The sequence below is a fragment of the Equus przewalskii genome, chromosome 12 (genome assembly GCF_037783145.1).
Source record: "Equus przewalskii isolate Varuska chromosome 12, EquPr2, whole genome shotgun sequence".
In the NCBI taxonomy this organism is placed as follows: domain Eukaryota; kingdom Metazoa; phylum Chordata; class Mammalia; order Perissodactyla; family Equidae; genus Equus; species Equus przewalskii.
This window is the reverse complement of record NC_091842.1, coordinates 33,867,072-33,889,445: the sequence shown is the minus strand read 5'-3', so window position 1 is coordinate 33,889,445 and position 22,374 is coordinate 33,867,072. Positions and strand designations below refer to the sequence as shown.

The window sequence follows — 22,374 nt, the reverse complement described above, 5'->3', positions numbered from 1 at the left end:
AGGGAGATTGTCCAGGTGGGCCTGGTCTCATCACATGAGCCCTTCAAAAGCAGGGAGTTTTGGGGGCCGGCCGGTGGCGTAGTGAAGTTCGCTTGTTCTGCTTCCGTGGCCCGGGGTTCTCGGGTTCAGATCCTGGGTGTGGACCTACATGCCGCTCATCAAGCTGTGCTGTGGCAACATCCCACATACAAAATTGAGGAAGATTGGTGCAGATGTTAGCTCAGGGCCAATCTTCCTCACCAAAAAAGAAAAAAAAAAAAGCAGAGTTCTCTCTGGCTGGTGGCAGAAGAACAAATCAGAGACACGAGTGAGCACTGAGAAGGACTCACTGTGTGGTTGCGAGCTTTGAAAATGGGGCCTGTGAGAAGGAATGTTGTGGTCTCTAGGAACAGAGGGTGGCCCCACTGACAGCCACAAGAGCATGGGGACCTTGGACCACAACCACAAGGAACCGAGTTCTTTGTGAGGCTGGAAACAGATTCTCCTCCAGAACTTCCAGATAAAAGCTGACACCCCGATTCCAGCCTCATGAGCCCCAGTGTGGAGAATCCAGCCCCGCCGGGCCTGGACTTCAGGCCTATAGAACCAGGAGCCGATAAACGCATGCTGTTTTCTGCTTCAGAGCTTGGGGGGCTTGTTACGCAGCCGTAGGAAACCAGTACACTTGCTGTAGCTCAAGACGCAGCTGCGAAGCCCTGACCCTCAGCCCTCGAATCCAGGCTCCCCCAGAGCACCGGGAAAGGAGGGGGATGCCAGGAAGAGAGCGTGAGCACGAGGTTGGAGGCCAGTTGGCAAAGAGGCCAGGCAGGCAGAGCAGCCGAGGGGACGGGCGAGAACAGCTGGGCAGGGCGCACCGCTGGGGCCCCCTCCCCGTTTCAGAGCATCTCAGAATGCACGTGGCACGTGGCACGGAGAAGGAGTCCATGAATGCCACGATCTGCATACAGGAGGGGATGGTGAGGGCAGGAGTTTGGGACACCCAAGACAGACCAGTACCACTCCACGGACCCCCCTGCACGCCAGGGGCGAGATCTGGGGGCCCGGGAACGTGAGCCCTGCGGGCAGGCCGTCGCCCCCTCCTGCACCTGGGTGTGGGAGCGGGTCGGAGGGGACGCCCTCTTCCTGCCCGCTGCTCTCCTCACAGAGGCGCTGGCCCTCCAAGTGTGAGCATGCAGAGAGGCCGGGCCGACCTTGACCTTGACCTTGGGTGGGGCAGAGCCCCCTGCACCGTGGTTTCTTCACCGTTCTCTTCTCCTCTTCATCCTCCTCCTTTCTGTCCTGGAGGGTTTCTAGGATGACTCCCTGTGCCCTGTTGCCTACAATCCCACCACCCTTTCCCATGGGTGGCATGTTGCCCCCATGGAAGCTACTGCACCCGCCAAGCCCACCCCATCGCTCCCCATCACACCGTCCTGTTTTATTTCCACGTGAACCCTTCTGGTTCATCTACGGTAGGTTCACCATCTGCGATGCCAACGCCTCCCCAGCTGTGAGAATGTCTGTGCCACATCTGCTCCACGAGGGCACGAGCCTTATCAATGTGGTGCCTAACGCAGTGAATGACAGAGCCACAGGGAGAGCCCCATGCTCCAGAGGGAGGGGAGGGGCAGCTGGTAAAGAGGGCCCCCTCGGCATCCCGCCCCGGGGCTCAGATGATGGATGCCCGGGTCCCCCAGACTTCAGCCGAGCCGTGCCCACTCTCTGACCCTCGGGGATGCTCTGGCAGGTCCCTGATGCTCCCCAGGATCTGAGCTGAGAGGGACAAAGGGAAGGAGAGCGAGGCTGGTGGCCCTGACAGATGCCGGGGAAACTTACCTGCCCTGCATTTCCGTGGCTGAGCCCCCAGCTTGTCAAACCACCTGCGGGGAAGGACCAGTTTGTTGGCTGGCTCTTGATTGCCAGTTCATCCTGAACCAACACTTTCATAACCTACAATAAGACCGTCGGGTGCCTGCACTTCGCAGCGATGGCTGACTGCTACCGAGCTTTCCAGACCCTTACTCTCCAGCTTGTGCTCAGCTCTTCGTGGACGGGCAGCAGTTTGCAGACCACACTGAGTGGACCACACTTTGTCTGGAGACACCGACGATGGGATGGGTGGGTGGGTGGGTGTCAGCTGCTACAGGGCCCCACATACCCCCCCAGAGGCTGGGTATCAGATTGATGGGGGACCTGCGAGGGGTGCCCTGGTGCCCACAATGTGTGTCCCCAAAAGACAAGAGCCAGGGGTGGGAATTAGGAGAAGCTGCAGACACGGGCCTGCGGGGGTGGGGTGGGGTGGGGGTGACTCCCCTACCTGAGAATCTATCTCCTGGGCCCTCCCACGCTTCAGGGGGCCTTCTTCAGGGGAGGGAGCTGTTATGCCTTACTCTGCGCTTGTCACCACCATGCCACTTTGGCCTGAAGTCCTTAAACTTCTCTCAAGAGGTTTGTCTTATCCTTCTGGCTCAGATTCCAGTCCAAGAGGAATTTGTACTAATGGTATGAAAGCAGGCTTGGAGGACCTTGCCGCTCGGGGCCCAGCCTGGGGACAGCTGGCCTCAGTCCCCAGGCATCAGGCCTGCTGACAGGGGTGGGGTGGCAATACCGTCCTGGCCCATGTTCACGGAGATGGCAGCTCAGATTGCTCCACCCTGCCCCTCCCCAAGCACTCAAGGAGCCAGAGAGGCGAGGACGAAACTCTCCTCACTCCTTCAAGAGGGGGCTGAGCCTGCACCCTGATGGCTGGCTGCCGGGGTTTCTGGGCAGGGAGCTTAGGAATGCCTCCCCGCCACGTCTTGCACACAGTAGGCACTTGGAGTATTTGCCGAGGCCACACGCAAGCTGCCCCTGGGGCTGGATGGAACTCCGCCCAGCCCAGTGTCCCCTCCCCAGCCCTCAGCCCATGGTAGCACATTGTTCCCATTCCTCCAGGTTTGGAATGTCTGTTTGCCGTCAATGTCAACCTGACTCGGAGAACATCCAGCTCGGAGAGGCCTGCTGGGTCTGGCAGGGGACACGGGGCTGAGCGATGGGAGCAGGCCACACATGGAGCCCCCAGCCCCTTTCACAGTCCTCTGTGTTGGAGACCCCAACCCAGGCACGTGGCCACACTGGGCCCTGGCATCAAGTACTAGATGGGTGTCAGGCCGCTGAGGTCCGTGGGTCCTCTGGAGCTCTCGGCCCAGGCTCCCTGCCCCTCCCTCCTGCCCTTTCCTTTGGCAGGATATGAGGAACCCTGGGCCCTCCTCCAAGGAGCCGCCCCTTCTTTCTGGGCCTTTGATCACATAGGTCTCTCCACCTGACATGACCTCTCCCACCTCCCATCTCCACCCGTCCAAACCCTTCCCATCCATGGGAGATCTCAGCTCTGCAGCCAGATGGCTTAGATTTGCATCTAACCTCCGCCGTTTCTAGCTGTGTTGCCTCGGGAAAGTCACTCAATCTCCCTGTGCCTCTGTTTTCTCATCTGTAAAGTGGAATATTGGGGGGCGTTTCTCGTATTCGTGCTTGCCCATCGTCTTCGAATAGCCTTTCCGTCTCTAGGGAAATGCCCACGGTAGGGAGCCATACACACTGATGGAGAAGTCAGGACTCAATTTCACAGCCCCCTTGCATCCAGGATCCGAACTCAGATCCTAAATCAGAGGCAGCCACGTAAGAACTCCGTGAGAATGGGGGGCAGTCAACTGGGGCACCGTCTTTGCTTTTGGTGAACATGGCGGCAGAGGCAATCAGATCTTTGAGATGCAATTAGTTAGTAATCAAGATGAGGTCACACTGGACTAAGGTGGGTCCTAATCCAATGATTGGCATCCTTGTAAGAAAAGGGAAATGTGCACACAGACACACGGGGAAGGTCGTGCGATGACGAAAGCAGACTGGAGAGATGCGGCCGCGAGTCAAGGAGCACCGAGGACTACCGTCCACTACCAGCTACCAGAAACAGAACGTCCCCTGAGCCTCAGGAAAGACCAGGCCTCCAATACCCTGATTTTGGACTCCTGGCCTCCAGAACATGAGAGAACCAACTGTTGTTGTTTTCAGCCACCTAGATTGTGGTGACCCTGTTACAGCAGCCTGGGGCAGTGAGTACGGTCCCTTTGTTTATTAATATGGTTATGAACAGCAAAGAGAGGAAGCGAGGTAAAGGGAGAGTACTGGATATTTTTCTGACCTGGGCTCTGTCGGCAAATGAAGAAAGAGTCACCCATTTCTTTGAAAGGTGGCTGGAACAAGGCAGCTCAGGGGCCTTCCCGGAAGGAAGTGACAGACGCTGTCCAATAGAAATAAAATGAGTCATAGAGTATATTTTACATTTTCTAGTAGCCACGTTAAAAAATGGAGAAACAGGTGATATTAATTTTAATATATTTTCTTTAACCTAATATATGCCAAATATTATCATTACAGCATATCAATAAGATATTTTACATCCTGTTTTTGGCACGAAGTCTTCAAAGTCTGGTGTGTATTTAACAATCAGAGCACATCTCAGTTCACACCAGTCCCATATCAGCGGCTCAGTGCCACCTGGGGCTTGTGGCGCCCATATTGGGCAGCCCAGCTACCATCTTGGACAGTTAAGTCTTAATCTTTAAGGTTCGAAGCTACCCAAACCTGCTGGGACACGTTGGTTTGACCAGTGCTGGGCGTCAGGGGAGGAGAATAAGTCTCAGAAAACCTCACTGAGACATAAAAGAGTCTTCATTCCCCCAGTTCAAAAGCCGGCAGCCACCCTGTGTAGGGCCTCTGATGAGCTGAGCGCGCCTTTCCTCATCTGCAGTCCTGCATCACGTAATGATGGGGACGCCTTGTGAGTCAGTTTTGTCATCGTGTGAACATCACAGAGTGTACTGAAGGGGAACAAAATTTGCCACCACAGGTGTGCGCCTTTAACATGAGGATTATTTTAGGCTGATTATTTTTAAGGAACAACGTTTTCCTTGTTACTTCCCCCTTGGCTGCCTGAAAGAATTCAGATAAAGAAACCTGTCTCAGGAAGCGGCATGAACCTTAGCATGGCATGAACTGGGTGGCAGACGGGGAGGAACCTGGAGAAGCCTGTTTGTTGGGCTCCCCTCTGTGTTCTTCTGTTTCTGTGAAGCCAAACACTTGTTTTCCAAACGTTTGCTCCTCTTCCCTTCCCTGTGAGTTGCCTTCCTTCCCTTTGAGTCCCTGACTCTCCCCACCCCCGACATCTTCTTTTGTTTTTAGCTGAGGATGGTGTTTAAGGTAGGGCTTCAGCCATTTTGGCGAGTTACTTGGGTTTCTCCCATGTGTACATCTTATTAAACTTTTGTTTGTTTTTCTCCTGTTAATCTGTCTCATGTCAATTTAATTCTTAGATCAGCCAGAAGAACCTAGAAGGATAGAGGACAATTTCTTCCTCCCCTACAGGACTTACGCAAACCTCGATGGTTTAACCTACTGCACACCTGGGCTGTATGGTACTAACCTTAGGGGACCACCATTACATACGCAGTCCTACATGGGGTCCATCATTGACAAACACATCATTATGCCGAGCATGCCTGTATCAGAGGGGGTTCATTGTAGTCTCTCTCTCCGGATGTTTTTGCAAGGATGAGGATTAGGCATGACATGGGTGTGCGAGCATTGAAGAGCAGAACCAAGGTAATTTATTTGTGGTGGGGTTTATGCCTGAGCATAAAGACCAGCCAGAACAAGAGAAGGGTTGAGGAGGCTGTCCCTGTGACATCTTCAGTTCTCCTCCCCAGCTGGTGCCCAAGTCCTGTCCCCAGGCAAGCAGTCCTCACCAACAGAGGCTTTTCTCCTGGTGACAGATGGTGATCACACGTGGGAACCTTGATGCCAATGGCTAATTTGGCTCCAGGGAGCAGAGTGTGTGCAAGAGGCCTGCCTCACCCCTCAGGGAGCTGACAATCGGGGATCCCTCCACTCGCACACCCGATTTGATTCCTTATTGTAAACATAGTGTGTGCTGTCCCAGGGTGAGTGGGACAACTCTCTTTCCACACTTGTCTACGCGATCACCCCAGCCGCCAGCGGGACAGGCTGGTAAGTCTGACCGCTTATCTGCAAGCTTTGGTACATGATGACACACAAGCCCTTTGTGTCCTAAGAGGTTGGAGTGGGCTGTACCCAGGTTCCCTCCTCTAAAACCCATCCCCCTCTCAAATCTGTTTCATCCAAACCTGCATGACAAGTAGGGGAACAGGTTCCACACAGACCTGGCACCTTCGGCTGTAGGTGGGAGGTGGGGCAGGGAGAGAGGGTGTGGAAGGGGAGGGGCTGAGGAATCCTTAAAGCTTCAAGGCCCTGACGTGCAGGTATGTGAGCCTGGACCAGATGCTCTAGGAAGAGGAGCCCCAGGGGTGGCCTTGGTGTTAGAAGATATTTACATAGAGTAAGCTGCAGCCAGATCTGTCCATGGTCACTCAGGACCAAGGATAAAACCTGAGCCTTTGGACTTCTGGTCCGGGGCTGTTTGCTAGGGTGCCATCCAGTGATCCTGAGTGCCCAGGGACTAAAGCAACGTTCCTCCAAGTATGGTCCAAGGATCACCAGTGAGGGGATGCCCTGTGTGGTGGAGGACAGAGGAGGAAATGCTTCTTAGAACATAGATTCTGGACCTCAGGGAAGACTTACTGAATCAGAATCTCCGGGGATGGGGCCAAGGAATCTGCATTTAACTGCTTCCCCAAGTGGTTTTTAGAGACAATGACATTTCACATACGAAAATGCATAGATTTTGTGTAATTTGCTAAGTGACCATGGATGGTTGTCTCCCTGGGACTTAGTTTCCACGTATATAAAATAAAGGTGTCGAAGTCAATTTCTAAAGGACTTTGTAATACTACTTTCTATGTGTGTGTATCCAGCAGGGGGGCAAACTCGATGCCCCCCTCTCACCCCGGGGCAGGCAGCCACCACCAGTGTGGGACAGAGGTGGTGTGTAGCCAGTAGGGGTAAATGTACCCCCCACCCCAGCAGCCGTTCTGTCTGGACAGCTGCTGCCTTGTGAGAACGTGGGCCCAGGGTACCAACACTTCCAATTTTCCAAGAGGGAGCCAGTTTTTAAAATAAATCTCTCAATTTAAACATTGCATCTAATTTCTAAATTTTAAAGCTTTGTCTGGAACAACTGGAGATGCCAGTTTGCACCCTCTAATTTTTATGAAGCAGTTGGCCAAAAACTGATGGTATAACCATTTCGAAGCCATAGGTAGCTTTCCTCGTCTATACTCAGCAAAAGGCTCTCCTTCTCCTTTATTGGAGCAGTTCAACCAGTGATCCTGGGTAAGTGACTTCTCTCTTGTGCCTCAGTTTCCCCACCTGTAAAACAGAGATAATAGTAGTTCCTACCTCACAGGCTTGCTGTGAAGATTCAATGAATTAATTTTGTAAAGTGTGCTTGGAGTAAGTGCGTGGTAAACATTCGCTCTGTTGTTGTTGTGATTATGATTATTACCACAGTATCTTGAAGGGGGGATGTTCTGTGTCACAGGATGCACGTCACTTAGCCCACTCTGAGTCTCTGGACTCTCCGCCTCCCTCTGGAGGCTCAGCCAGAGGAGACCCTTCCTCCTGACCCACCCCACCAGTGTGGGGAGCTCAGCAAGGCCAGTGCAGGCCTTGTAAAGACGGACATGACATGGGCCAGCTCCAGTGGCCTAGTGGTTAAGTTTGGCACACTCCACCTCGGCGAGCCCGGTTTGGTTCCCAGGTGCGGACCTACAGCACCTGTCTGTCAGTAGCCATGCTGTGGCAGCGGCTCAAAAAGGATGGAGATGACATCCTGCTTTCTGTGTGGTCAGGACACAGCCTTCCCAGGCTCTGTGCGCACAGGCTGTGTTTGCAAAGCGATTGCTCAGGACTAGTGGTGGGGAGGCTGAACAGTTCAGGGTGGTCCTGGTTCAACAGTAGATAAAAGGGGCCCCTGGCTGCCAGAGGAAGGGGAAGAAAGAGCGGTGAGTGAGTTAAAGGTGTGGCCAGGACTGGAGAGTGGGCAGAGATGGTGGGGGTGGGGAGAGTGACAGCTCAGCGGGCGGCCAGCCCACCCGCCACGTCGGTGGACACGGTGACAGCCTTGTTCCACCCCCTCGCTTGACATCATTCAACAGCTCCTGGATTTCTCAGGTGAAGTCCATGTTCCTTAGCATTCAGGACCTTCCTGGACTGCCTCCCCCTTTCTCTTGCCACTTCCGTCCCCCCGGCTTTGAACTTGATGCTGGAGCCCCCTTCACAAGATGCCCTCTCCCAAGGCCACCAGCTCGCACCTGCTGTTCCCTCAGCTTGGAAAGCTCTTCCTCAGCCTCTCACCTGGCTGAGATTCTTGTCCTCCTTCTGGTGCCCCCTCCAGGAAGCCTTCCTGGACCTCTCCAACAGGGCCAGCACCCTTCTGTGACGATGGGGAAATTCCTGTTCACTTGGCCATTTCACCCAACTGGGCTGTCAGCCCCACACAGACTGTCAGGGTGGACCTGGAGGATGCTGAGGGCGCACTTGCCAGCCCCTACCCTCCAGTCATCTCCCTTCCCCATCCCCTCCAACCTTGATTTTCAACAGATCCTCTGAGGATCTCTGTTGTGGGTTCAGCCCATGAGGAATACAGGGGAAAGAGGCTCTCCTGGCCTTTGAGGGTCATTAGGAGCTGAATGGTGGCCCCCAAAATTCATGTGTTGAAGTCCTAACCCCCAGGACCTCAGAACGTGACTGTACTTGTCTTACCAATTGAACTCTTCCCCAAATGGGGAGAGACCTGAGGAAGGGTCTCCAGCCCTTCCTCTTGGTGTTCTTCCTCTTTTTGGTGTCACAACTTTCAAAGGAGATGAAGGCTGAGCGTTCAACAGCACAAGCTTTATTCAATGGCCAAAGAATGGAGAAGCAGGAACAAAGTCCACAGATCAACATCTCAGCTCCTGGGGCGATGGAGCAGCTGTTATAAGGGGCCTACGTAATGGAAGGGAGGAATGTTCATAGTTATTTGGGGGAAATGGGCAGGTTTTTCTGGGGAGCAAGGGGGCCACGTCTTTTCTTTCCTTATTTGGTTATATCCCACTGTTGCCATGGCAATTGTAAACTATCATGGCACCAGTGGGTGTGTTCTGTAATATGGTAATGCATTACAATGATCATATGATGAGCTGTGGGGTCTATGTCAGGTCAAGTCAGACTGCCACGTTGCCTTCAACTGTTTTGACTGGTTTTGTTCAGTATCTTCTCCTTCCTTTCTTTGTGGTTTCCTGCAAGCTAAAGATAACGTGTTAGGCTTGTCCTGAGCGGGGTTGTGGTTAATGTCTTATGGGGTCAGTGGGCCAGATAACAAATCCCACCTCTCCTGTGTACCACTCCTCATTCTTTTTTTTTTTTTTTTTTGCTGGGAAAGATTTGCCCAGAGCCAACATCTGTTGCCAATCTTCCTCTTTTTTTCCTTCCCCAAAACCCCAGCACACACTTGTGTATTCTAGTTGTAGGTCCTTTCAGTTCTTCTATGTGAGCCGCTGCCACAGCATGGCTACTGACAGACGCGTGGTGTGGTTCCGTGCCCGGCAACCAAACCCCCAGCCGCCAAAGCGAAGTGTGCCAAACTTTAACCACTAGGCCATCAGGGCTGGCTCTGCTCCTCATTCTTGAGGGATGCGGAGGACGGAAATCAGACTTCTCTTTGAAGAGGTGACGGAGTTAAAACGAGGTCGTGAGAGTGGTCCAACAGGACTGGAGTCCTTATGGGAAGAGGAAGGCTGGACATGGACTCAGAGGGGGACCATGTGAGGACATGGAGAAGGCGGCCGTCCACAAGCCCAGGAGAGAGGCCTCGGAAGAGACCCACCCTGCCCACACCTGGATCTTGGCCTTGATCTTGGCCTTCCAGCCTCCAGGACTGTGAGAAAATCAATTTCTGTTGTATAAGTCACCCCGTCTGTGGGATTTTATCACGGCAGCCAGGGCAGACTCGCACGAGGGGCTCACAGACCTCCGTTTCTGCCTTCGTAAAACGGAGAGAATAACAGACCCTATCTCACGAGGGGGTGGGGAGGACTGAATAAGGTGGATGCACGTAAAACGGAAATCAACAAATGCCAGCTGCTGTTTATCATTACTACGATCGTCATCGTCCTCCAGTTGGGATGGACAAGACGTACCAATGAGAAATAGGATGCGACAGACAGGTGCTATGAGGAGCAGATGTTGCTGAGTGATCTCTGAATTTCTGAACTGGAAAGGCCCCTGGTGTCCCCGTCCCTTGTTTGAGGAATAAGGACACTGAGGCCTGGGGACGGGGTGGGGAGACTCGCCCAATGTCTTGTGGTCATGGGAGAACTCCAGGGGTGGAACAGAGTTTCCAGGCTCAGGGCCCCGGCCACACTATCCTGCTGGTTGTGGGTTTCAGCTATTAAGCAAAATCCACGCGAGTTCTTAGTTTCCCGGCTTGCATCAGGCAAGCCCACTCTCGGGGTACGGGCTTTCTTGATGAGACACAGGCTGCCAGGAGGAAGCTGTCTGGCGACCGGGGTGGCGGAAACGGCAGCTCCCGGCTTCGAATCTAAGATACTTACTCCACACGTCCTGGCACCAAGTGCTTCCTCCTGTGGGAGCTTTGCCCAGCATCTGGGGCTGAGCAGAGAACGATGGGGGGCCCGCCTTCTAGACACCATCTTGGGAGCAGGAGGGAATGGAGACCTCACGGAGCTGACCCTGCAGCTGTCTAAGCCACAGGGACACAGAAGGCAGGCATGGCCCCGTCCTCCTCTGGCCAGTAGCTGCCGCCTGAGCCAACAGTCCAGTCATGCTGGACTCCTGTTTGGAAGAGCTGAGTGCTGCTGTCGGGGAGTGAGCACCGCTTTTTAGGCCACTTCCAGGCAGACGGTCAGCTGCCTTCCAGCCACGCGCTGAGCTGTGGCCCCAGAAGCCCGTGCATGGCTAGGAGACCCGGACTGAAGAAACCCACAAATCCCCAACTCTGAAGTCATCGTGCACCATCCCTACTTCCCAGTCATCCATCCTCAGCTTGAATCACTCCCAGAATGGGGAACTCACTACTCCACAAAGCAGTCTATCCCATTCCTGCAGAGTTCTACATCAGTGCTCTCCAACAGAAATATAAGGCAAATACATTCATGTTTTTTTAAAAAGTAGAAAGAAAGAAGTGAAATGAATTTTAATAGTATATTTTCTTTAACCTGATGTATCCAAAATGTGATCATTTCAGCATGCAATCAACATGAAAACACTTAGCGAGATGTTTTATATTCTATCTTTTGCACGAAGCTTGGAAATCTGATGTGGATTTTACACTTCAGCATTTCTCTGTCCGACTATTGACACTGGCGCTTCACAGCCACGTGGGGCCGGCAGCCACAGCATTGGAAAGTGAGATTTTTCTTATGCTGAATTAAAATCTAACGCCCCGCCGTTTTTATATGTTGGTCTTTGTCTTGTCCACTGTGCTTACGGACTTACCAGCTATTTGGGTAATAATTAGTAACTGCAAATAAACAGCTGGTCTGCTCTTAACTCTGTGGCAGCTGGTGAGCTGAATGCTGTATGTGGATTCCATTTAAAACCCACACGGCCCTCTGGTGCCGTTTTTCAAATGAAGACATGGAAAATCCAAAAGGTCACATGGCTAGCAAATGAGAAAGCCAGGACACGGCCCCAGGTCTGTGGTCCATTCTCTCATCTTCTAACACTGTTCTGCCCCATATGGGAGCCAGCAACCATTTACGACTGTCGAGCACTCGAAACATGGCTGGCCCGAATTGAGGTGTGTCGAAAAATACACACCAGATTTCCAAGACGTAGCCCCAAAAGCCAATAAATAATTTTACATTGATTAATGTTGAAATGACACTATATCGGTTAAATAAAAAATATTATGAAGGGGCCGGCCCGGTGGCGCAGCGGTTAAGTTTGCCACGTTCCACTTTGGCAGTCCAGGGTTCGCTGGTTCCGATCTCGGGTGCGGACATGGCATCACTTGGCAAGCCATGCTGTGGCAGGTGTCCCACATATAAAGTGGAGGAAGATGGGCATGGATATTAGCTCAGGGCCAGTCTTCCTCAGCAAAAAGAGGGGGATTGGCAGCGGATGTTAGCTCAGGGCTAATCTTCCTCAAAAAAAAATTAGGAAAATCAATTTCATCCGTTTCTTTTTGCTTTGTTTTTTAAGTGGCTATTAGAAAATGTAAAATTGCGTATGTGGCTGGCATGATGTTTCACTGGGCAGTGCTGCTCTGATCTGTTTCCTTCTAGGCTTGATGTTCTCCACTCCTTCAACAGTCTGTGCCTGACATCATTTCCAATCCCGTCCCTGAGGTGGCCTTTTGAGCAGTGCTTCAAAGGGTGAACAATGGTCTGGCTGACCATTCTTCCTTTCATGTCCTTTGCACAATTTGGGTTTAAGTGGCTTTTCTTTTTGTCCTATTGATTGTCAGACCTCTTTGTAACTAGGGGTATTTACATCTGTCCGTTGCAATGTTGCAAACACCTTCTCCCAGTTGTCGTCAGCCTTTCTACAGTATCTTTGGTTATGCAGGTTTTTCCTATGGTATCTTTGGCTACATGATTTTCTCTTTTTTTTCTTTCCTTCTTTCTTTTTTTTTTTTCTTTTTTTGGTGAGGAAGATTGGCCCTGAGTTAACATCTGTTGCCAATCTTCCACTTTTTGCTTGAGGAAGATTGTCACCGAGCTAACATCTATGCCAATCTTCCCCTATTTTGTATGTTAGATGCCACCAGAGCGTGGCTAGATGACCGGTGCATAGGTCTGTGCCCGGGATCTGAACCCACAAACCCCGAGCCACCGAAGCGGAGCATGTGAACTTAACCACAACATGCCACAGGGCCGGCCCCTGGTTTTCTATTTTTACGCAGGCAATCTGCAAATAGTTTTTTTGTGGCTTCTGGATTTCATGTCATGCTAAGGAAGATTTTGCCCATTCCCAAATTTATGAATAAGTAGTAACCTGCATTTTCTTCCACTATCTTCACATTTTAATCCTTTTTTCTTTCATCCGACTGGAATCTATTTCTGTTTGTGATATGAGGAAGAGATCTGACTTAATTTTCCCCTAAACGTGTAGCCAATTGTCCCTTTTAGTGAATAACTCATTCTGTCCTCACTAATTTGAAATGCCACTTTGAAAATCATCTTTAGGCTCTGTTTTCCCTCTGTTGGCAGGCAAGTTGGCCGCCAGCAGCTCCGAGTTGACACCTGACCAGCTCAACAAGCACGGCAAATAGAGGAATTCTCTTCTCAGCAGTCCCTGCCCAAGCCCCAGGGCTGGCTCTCATGGACAGCTTGGACCACCATGGCGGCTGGGATGGAGTACGCTGGCTGGCCAGGTCTGACTGACCGGTCTCCCTCTGGAGCGGAAGGGCGAGGTCGCTTGAGAAAGGGGAGAGAGTGGCTCCTCAAAGGGAAATTGGGATGCTGGAGAGAGAAGGAAGAACAGATGCTGGTCAGATAAAAAGATGCCTACCAGAGTGCATACCCTCCTGGCCTGTCACTGGATGTTCCACAACCCCAGCTCTGTAGGCATTTGGTGGGGGGGTCCTCAGGTTCCCTCTGTCCTAGCCTGGCTCCTCCCTCAAAGGTCAGCTAGGGTTGTGTCTGGCCCACGAATTCGGGATCCCCACTGGCCTGGAAAATCAGCCCAGTGAGCTTGGGAAGGACTGTCCTGCCCACTCTTGCCCCAGGACCCTTGGCCAGGTTCCTCGTCCTGCTGAAGGAGGCAGAGCTCGGGGCAAGGGGAGGAAGGAAGGATGCCAGGAGGGCATGGCCGCTGTTTACAAACAGAGAGTGGCTCCTTCCTGCCGCCCCTGAGAATGGTGCTGCCCCAGCTGGCTCAGGAAGTCTGGCTCCTGCAGGGAGGGGCCCCAGACGTCGTCTTCTGGCGTCCCTCCAAGGCCCACGTGCAACCCCTGGGCCACCAGCGAACAGCCTGAGAATCCAGAGACCAGGCTCTTCTGCAGAAAGGCTTGTCGACGCAGGCCCGAGTGTTGATCTCGGGGAGCAATCGCCTGTGTTTCTACGTAGGATGCTCCAGCCCTTGGCACCTCACGCCACAAGGCCGTCCCTGCAAGTCCCTCCCGCTCACTCTTAAGCTTTCAGAGGAGCAGAGTGTGATTTGGGGAGGAGTCAACTGATGAGGCCAGAACCCAGATTCTCTCTTGATGCCTGCCTCTCTCCATCGGCCCCTACGAAGCCCCCCATCATGATAATACATGGACCGAAACAACAGTCAATGAAAATACCGTAGGAAACAAGAATAAAAGTCTCTTTAGAAACTTTGCTCCGTTGGATGACAAGGAACGTTTCAACTAAACAAAAGCAGGTGGCTTGCCACACGGAGGGAGGACGGGTGGGTTCAGAGCTCAGCTCTGCCGCTCGCTGCCTGTGACCTGGGCAACGTGTTAAACATTTGTGGCTTTGCAGATGCCCCAGTAAAACGAGGTGAGGCCAGCCCCCACCCCATCTCATAAGGTCGTTGCGAGAATTCAAGAAACGAGTAACTGCAATAAATGACTGATAACTGCAACGGCATGTTGGATGATGGTGACACACGGAGGAGTGAAACGGATGAAAGCCATGTGGTGGTCGGGGGGAAGATTGCGAAAACTCTGTGAAGCAGTCTGGTGTTATTTAAAAGTGGACTTAGATTAGTTGTAAATGTATATTGTGAAACCTTGAGGGCAATCGCCAACAAATTTTTTAAAGCAAGCATAATTGTTAGGCTAAGAGAAGAGAAAAATGGAATCCTATGAAACACTCAATTAAAAACATAGAAGGCAGAAAAAGAGGGAAGGATTAAAAAAAAAAGGAAGAAAAAGTCCACTGAATACAGTTACATACATGGTAGACATTAATCCAATTATATCATTACATTAAATGTGAATGGTCTAAATACAGCAATTAAAAAAGAACGACTGTCGGGGCTGGCCCCGTGGCCGAGTGGTTAAGTTTGCGCGCTTCGCTGCAGGCGGCCCAGTGTTTCGTTGGTTCGAATCCTGGGCGCGGACATGGCACTGCTCATCAAACCACGCTGAGGCAGCGTCCCACATACCACAACTAGAGGAACCCACAACGAGAAATATACAACTATGTACTGGGGGGCTTTGGGGAGAAAAAGGAAAAAATAAAATCTTTAAAAAAAAAAAAAAAAACGACTGTCAGAGTGAATTAATAAAATAAGTCCTAACTACGTGTTGTCTGCAAGAAACTCACTTTAAATATAAACGAATGGGAGCTCTAGCAGGTGAAGTTCTGTGGAGCGAAACTGCCCAAGAATCGACTGGGCCACTTTTTTTAAACCAAGCTGAGCTTCAGTTTCCTCTTCTGTAAAATGGGGATAGTAACAGTTCTGACTATATAGAGGCATCATGAGGATTAAATTAATTCATGTAAAGCATTTAAAATAGTGACTGGCGCATAGTAAACGCTGTAAAAATACGTTGTTTTCATTATTGTTGTTGTCCAAGTACAGCTTCGGGACAAGCTGCCCCACTCTCACTTCCAATTAGCTTTCACTTCAAGCTTCACCTAACAGAGTCCCCTAAATTCAATCTCTAAATAGAATCTCTAAAGCCACCACTTTTTCTCTGAGTTTTAAGATCAGGATAAGCTACACAATTTTCAGGATCTAGGGCAAACCGGAAATGCAGGGCCCCTTGTTCAAAGTTATTAAGAATTTCGTTAAGCCAAGTGCAGGGCCCTTCTGAACTCGGGGGCCCCATGACTGCACACACAGGTTGCATGCCCAGGGAGCAGGCTCTGCTTAAGATCCACAGACCAGGAGCAAAGTCAGAATCCAGGATGCCAATCACCCCACCCTTCTCCCTCCCCCATCCAGCTTCTCCACCCCACCTGGGTCAGGGACACGGTGACCTCCTGGCTGTGAACACAGCTCACCTCTCTGGACCCACGGAACACCAGCCCAGATGTGCTCCTTGCCAAAGTAATGCTTTGCTGCCAACTTCTGGACCCAGGACTTCCAGGGCACTTCCGTTCGGCGCTCACTGAAGCTGGGGGCCAGGATTGGAAAGGGGCCAGGCTGATCTGGGAGCCTGGCTCAAGGGTGGGCTGAGAATTCCTGGTTTCAGGGGGATGTCTGCTCCAGGGAGCCCCAGGCAGCAACGAGTCCCGGCCTGTCCACCACTCTCCACCCTCGAGTGACCCGGTTGGCTGTGCACAACCCCCTCCCCCCCCCGCAAACACACACACTCTCTGGGAGGGGAGGAGGGTGCTGGCGCAGACGTCAGAGTTTTTACCTCTCGGCAGCTGTTTACCAGGCCTAGCAAAGTCCAGGGGCTCCGGTCCCTCTGGCCTCTCATGCCCTGCCCTGCCCCAAAGGTCACCACCCGGAGGCCCTTGCCCTTTGGGGTGCTGTCAGAGCTGCCCCCAGGGACGCAGGCAGGGAAGGGGGGCTGGGAGCCCAGAGCCACAGGCACTGGCGTAAGTGGCAGCCCCGGGGCGCCCAGCCACGCCGGCGATTCCCAGCGAGCGTGGGCGCCAGGCAGACAAGCCCTTAGTGTCAGCGCAGCCCACCCAGCTCTGAAACACGTCCCTCTGTCCCCTGGCGGGTGGGGACTGAGAGTAACCCCTCGCGGCCCGGTAACTGCAGGGCGACCCGCCCCTGTTTTGCATACCTATCCCTTCCCTCCCCATCAAGGGGCTGGGACTCCCCGCAGGCCTGGGCGTGGGCCAGCCGGATTTTGATCTCAAAGATACTGTCCCTCCCAGCCTGGGCAGGGCCCTGGGAAAGCCTGTCGCTCCTCCGCCCTCTCTTTCCACTCCCTGCCCCCTCGGAAACGCACGTCGCGGGCGGCGTCCTGCCAGGCGCAAAATCCTGAAATGCAAGCGGCGGCCTCGTGGGGGCCGGCGGCAGGGTGGGAAGCCAGCAGCGGGGAGAGCTGGGGGGGGGACCCTCTTCTGCTGCGCCCCAATCCCTCCTCCCCTCACCCCTACACCCTTGCATCAGACAGAGGGGCCGCTCCACCACCCCACGCCCCCACTCCAAGGCAGTGGCGATGTTTTCCGGACCCCAAATCAAGAGTCCGGTGTGAGAGGCAGGTGTGCGTGCATCCAAAGGCCGGGGCGGGGAGAGGGGCGCTGTTGGAAATCCGGGACCCCGCCGGGAGGAAGAGGGCTGGAGCTGTTCCGATTCAGAGCTGAACACCTGGCGGGAATTGAGGGGGAGGGAAGCGGCAGGAAGGGGGTGCGGGTCAGGAAATCGGGGTGCCATCGCTGCCCAAGCAGCTGGTAGGTTGCACCAGCTGACTGATGCCGTCTCAGGATGGGGCCTAGCATTATAAGGATGCCCAAAATGGGTGTCTTCACTACTGTTACTATTATTCTTGTTGTTGTTGTTACCCTGTCCTCTGTTTTCTCAGTTCCCCGTGGGTGTCAACATTTCTTCTGCCTCCACCTGTGTTGGGGGGAAGGTGCCTCCCCAGAGGAGGGGTGGGTTTATCTACCTCAGGATGGTCCCCGGGACACTTCTGTCCCCTCCTCGGGGGTTAACAGCACAGGCAGGGGCCCCTTCCCAAACCATCTCAGACCCCGGTTTGCGTTTTATTAATGTCCTGTGCACTCTCTCTGCTCCAATTTCTGGGGACACCTGAATCCACTTCGGGATTCTTCTGTGCTAGCCTTGTGTAGCCCGGGTGACAAACACTTGGAATTGAATTCAAGTTAGTCTATAGCACTAATCCCTCTCATTTGATAGTTATCCATGCTTGGAGCCCCCTCCTGTGCCAGCCGCTGTGCTGGAGGTGGGGTCGCGAGGATAAAGAAGAAGATGGTGTCCACCTTGTGGCACGCAGAGCCCAGCTGGGGCACAGACATCCATGAGACAGCCTCCCACAGGGATGGAGCGGCTCACCTGGGGCTCTTAACCAGAGCCCGGCCCCCTCTCCGGGAGGTTTTGACTCTGGGGCAAGGAAAGGGCCCAGGAATCTGCATTTTTAAAAAGTACTTCACATGATTCTTATTATCCAGGGTGTTTGGAAACATTACCAGAAGGAACAGGAATTATAAACAGAGCTCTGCACTGGGAAGGAAAGGAAGCCAAGAGGACCCATCTGAGAGATCAGGTACAGCTTTCCTGGGGAACGGACTGCGAGCTGAAGCACAAGGTGTTAACTGGGTGAAGAGGGAGGGATGCATGGTCCTGGAGCAGGAACAGCACGTGCAAGGGCCCTGGGGTGGGAAAGGGGGAAGAGCAGTGTGGCTGGAGCTCAGACGAAAGGAGGAGCTGGAGAGGCGCATCAGCATCAAAGTCGGGGTGGGGGGGACCCCAGGAGCCCTGGGGAGCCCTGGGAGGGTTTTGTGTGAGAGGGCTGATGTGACTGGGGCTTTGATTTTTCATTCAGTGGATATACACACTGAGCCTTACAGGCCCTGGGAGAGACTCTGGTAGAATCAGGCTTCTCTCCCAACTCTCCTTCTCGGGGGCCCTGGCATGGGGAGGAGGGGAGTGGGGGGGAGGCTGCAGGCCGAGGCCCAGCCCCTCTCGCGGCCTTGGCAGACAGGCGTTTCTGGACCGGGTCTCTGCTCCCACCAGCTGTGTCCGCTTTGCACCCCCTCAGGCCCAGCAGGCAGTGGGCGGGTCCAGAGGGAGTCCGTTTTCCAGTGCCACTGCCAAGATGCACCGCAGAAGGCAGTCCTAGGACCCCCGCTCCAACGTCCCGCCCACCTCCTCTGCCCTCTGGGGTCAGCTGTCAAGATGCTGACAGACAGGCACGGGGAATGCAGAAGAGCAGTCAGCCCCTGGGGGGACTCTCCTCCCCATCCCTGCCCACCTAGCCAGCTCTGCCAACACCACCCACGCCTGCAGTCTGGGATCCGCAGCCCCTCCGCAGGCCCGCAGAGGCTGGTGGGTAGGAGGAGGCAGTGGGGGAAGGTGGGCAGTGCGCTAGGAGGTTTGGGCTGCCAAGTGGGGTTGGCAGGGAAATGGCCTGGTGCCCCAGGTCCACTCAGGGGCCGGGGGCGGGGCTACAGAGGGCCTCATTTGCATACAACCAGGAGGGGCGGGGCCTGAGGGGTGGGGCCAGATCTCCAGCAAAATTCTTTCTTTTGTTGTTGAAGTCTCACTGGTTTATAACATTATATAAATTTCAGGTGTAGATCATTACATTTTGACTTCTGTACAGACTGCATCATGTTTACCAGCAAAAGTCTAGCTTCCATCCGTCACCACACACATGTGCCCTTTAACCCCTTTTGCCCTCCCCCCCCCTTCACCTCTGGTCACCACCAAGCTGTTCTCCTTAACCATGTGTTTGTTAGTTTATCTTCCACACATGAGTGAAATCATATAGTGTTTGTCTTTCTCTGTCTGACTTATTTCACTTGGCATAATACCCTCAAGGTCCATCCACGTTGTTGCAAATGGCACGATTTCATCTTTTTTATGGCTGAGTAGTATTCCATTATGTATGTATGTATATGTGTGTGTGTGTATGCCACATCTTCTTTATCCTTTCATCTGTTGATGGGCACTTAGGTTGTTTCCAGTTCTTGGCTATTGTGAATAATGCTTCAATGAACATAGGGGTGCATATATCTTTTTGAATTAGTGTTTTCATGTTCTTTGGATAAATACCCAGTAGTGGGATAGCTGGGTCATATGGTAGTTCTATTTCTAATTTTTTGAGAAATCTCCATATTGTTTCCGTAGTGGCTGCACCAGTTTGCACTCCCACCAGCAGTGGATGAGAGCAGTGTATCCTCTCCAACACTTGTTGTTTCTCATCTTTTTAATAACAGCCATTCTGACGGGTGTGAGGTGATAACTCATGGTGGTTTTGATTTGCATTTCCCTAATAGTTAGTGATGTTAAAGATCTTTTCATGTGCCCGTTGGCCATCTGTATATCTTCTTTCGAGAAATGTCTGTTCGTGTCCTCTGGCCATTTTGTGATCAGGTTGTTCTTTCGTTGTTGTTGAATTGTACGAATACTTTATATCTCCCCACCTCAACAGTAGCCAGGCCCACCGCCCCCATAACCTGGGGGACGCCTCTGCCCACCCACCCAGCATCTCTACCTCCTCTTCAACTAGATTTAAAGCTCCCGGAGCAGTTCCTAGAATCTGAGATACGTGGGGGGGAGGGGGAGAGCGGGGGGTGGAGAATGAGCCCCCAGCCTGCAAACTGATGAAAATGCTCCTGGGACCATTTCTGGGAAAAGCCAAGTCCTCTGGGGTTTATGAGAAACAGGATGGGGAGGTGGGATGGGCAGAGGGCCATAGCCCACCAGCGTTTTCCACATCCTTCCATTCCAGGGGTGGCTCACCCCCTTCATTACCCTCCTGGGGGCATCGAACTCTCGCCCCCTCCTCTTTCTTGTTCCAGGGGCAGTGGTGAGGACCCCGTCAGCAAGCTCTCTCCGCCACGTGCCGAACCCGTGTGTGGATCAGTGAGTTCTGGGCTGGCAAGGCCTCTGAAGAGTCTCCTGGGCTCGGAGCTCCCCTTGAGACAGCAGGGGTTGCTGACAGATACTGGGCCAGCAGGACTAGCCTAACAGTCACCTCCAGCTGGCGGGCCCCATGCTGTGTGTCGGCCTCTGTGGCCCACACTTCCCAGATGTCATCCCAAATGACTGGCTAAGCCCCGTGAGTAGAAACTATTATCCTTGTACCCCTTTTACAGGTGAGGAAACCGAGGCACAGAGAGGTTAAGTGAGTTGCCCACGGTCACCCAGAGAACGAGCCCCACGCAGTGCCTGCATTTAAACCCTCATGCTGACTCCAAGAGAAGGCGAAAGTCGTCCACCTCACCCGTACCGGAAGAGGAAAGGGGTGACAGGGGGCAGCAGCCCAGAGCACCTCGGGAAGTGACTGGGGGCAGGGCCGGGACCAGGTCAGGCAAGCAAGGAGCAGAAGGTAAGGAGGCTCTCAGGGTCCTGCGCGTGTGGCCCGAGCCCCAGGGTTTTCGTTTGTGTGTGTGCATCAATTTATTGTATAAATCTTCAAGATCTCTTCCAATTTTCCATCAATACATTTCCTGTATCTCGTGGAAATGGTCCGGGATCCACACAGGCGTTCACTGGGCAGGAGAACAAGGTTGGAAGAAGGGGGGAATGGACTGGGCTGCTCCAGCCATAGCTGATTTTCTCTTTTTTTAATTGAGGTGAAATTCACATAACATAAAATTAACCATTTTAAGTGTACATTTCAGCGGTGTTTAGTCTATTCACACTGTTGTAACCATTGCCTTTATCTAGTTCCGAAACGTTTCCATCACCCCCAAGGAGACCTGTGCCCATTCAGCAGTCACTCCCCGCTCCTCCCTGCCCCCCCCCCCCCGCAGCTGCTGGGGCCTCAGGGTTCGCTGGCCTGCTCCTCAGTTCCTGCCCTGGGTGACCCCCCATTGGGACAGGAGGCCACACGTCCCTCGGGAGGGCCAGTCCTCTGAGTCGCATCCTCAGCTGGTGGCTTTCCCTCGCCTTCTGAGACGGCCTGGGGCTGAGCTGTGGGCAGCTGTGGACACTGTCTCCCAGGACACACACACACACACACTGCCAGGCCCACACCCGCTGGGCATGTGGCAGGGGACGGCTCGGGCCCCAGCTCCCCGCCCCAGAGGCCCTGGCTCTGCTCCCCATGGGTGCCCACACCCGCGCCTGCCCCCAGAGGAGCGCCAGGAATCCCAAGCAGCAGAGATGGGTGGGGAGGAGGGAGGGACCAGCTGTCTCGGGGACACAGAGAATTCCTCCGGGAGACAGTCTGCGGTCACATGAGCCTGGAGAAGGTGCAGCAAGGGGCTTACGGCCCAGCCCCAGTCCATATAGAGACCAAGAATGTTCTGAGTGTTTCTGGGGAGGAAGAGAACGACTCCACATAGTTCCTTAGGAATTTTAATTGTGTGCTTTGAATCTGCCTCCCATTCCTGCCTCCCCCTACCCCAGCCTGCTCGAGGGGACACTTGTCAGAGCGCCCCGGGACCCACGGAGCAAACAGCCAGGACTTTGTGTGATGGTGACGCACTGACATTTCTGGGCAAAGAAAAAATGCAGCCACCTCCTTCCCAGCGCCTTGTCGCCTGCCGCTGGCTGGGGGGTGGGGGTGGGGGGGTGCCCGGGGAGCCACCTGGGGGCCCGTGCCAGCTCATCCTCACTGCGTTACCGTGGGCAAGAGACCTAGCCTCTCTGTGCCTCAGCTTCCTCACCTGTAAAATGGGGCTGGTAACTTCAAAGGACGGGTGCGGGATGACCTGAGATGCAGGGTCAAGCAGTGGGCACGCCACAAGCATTCAGGATGTCATCTCCGATTAGTAGTATTATCGTCGCTTTTTGTTAGCAGAGAACGGAGAAATGCTGCTCCCCCAGCTCAGCCGCTTACTGAGTAAGGCTGTGGGGGCCTCTGTTCCTTTAGACCACCCTGCAGGGCTGCCCTTGCCAAGGGCCTTG

The 22,374-nt window shown here is 53.4% G+C and overlaps 2 long non-coding RNA genes across 2 annotated transcripts; one reads left to right on the top strand and one right to left on the bottom strand.

Annotated features, from left to right (window-relative positions):
* Positions 1-11,119: 11,119 nt before the first annotated feature.
* Positions 11,120-16,137, bottom strand: LOC139074774 (uncharacterized). Its single transcript, XR_011524519.1, has 2 exons — positions 15,876-16,137; positions 11,120-13,397 (listed from the first exon to the last, which is right to left on the bottom strand). It is a non-coding gene; the product is annotated as an uncharacterized lncRNA (long non-coding RNA).
* Positions 16,138-16,747: 610 nt separating this feature from the next.
* On the top strand, positions 16,748-20,848 carry LOC139074773 (uncharacterized). The gene is made up of 4 exons (XR_011524518.1): positions 16,748-17,036; positions 17,964-18,058; positions 20,319-20,382; positions 20,616-20,848. It is a non-coding gene; the product is annotated as an uncharacterized lncRNA (long non-coding RNA).
* Positions 20,849-22,374: the final 1,526 nt, after the last annotated feature.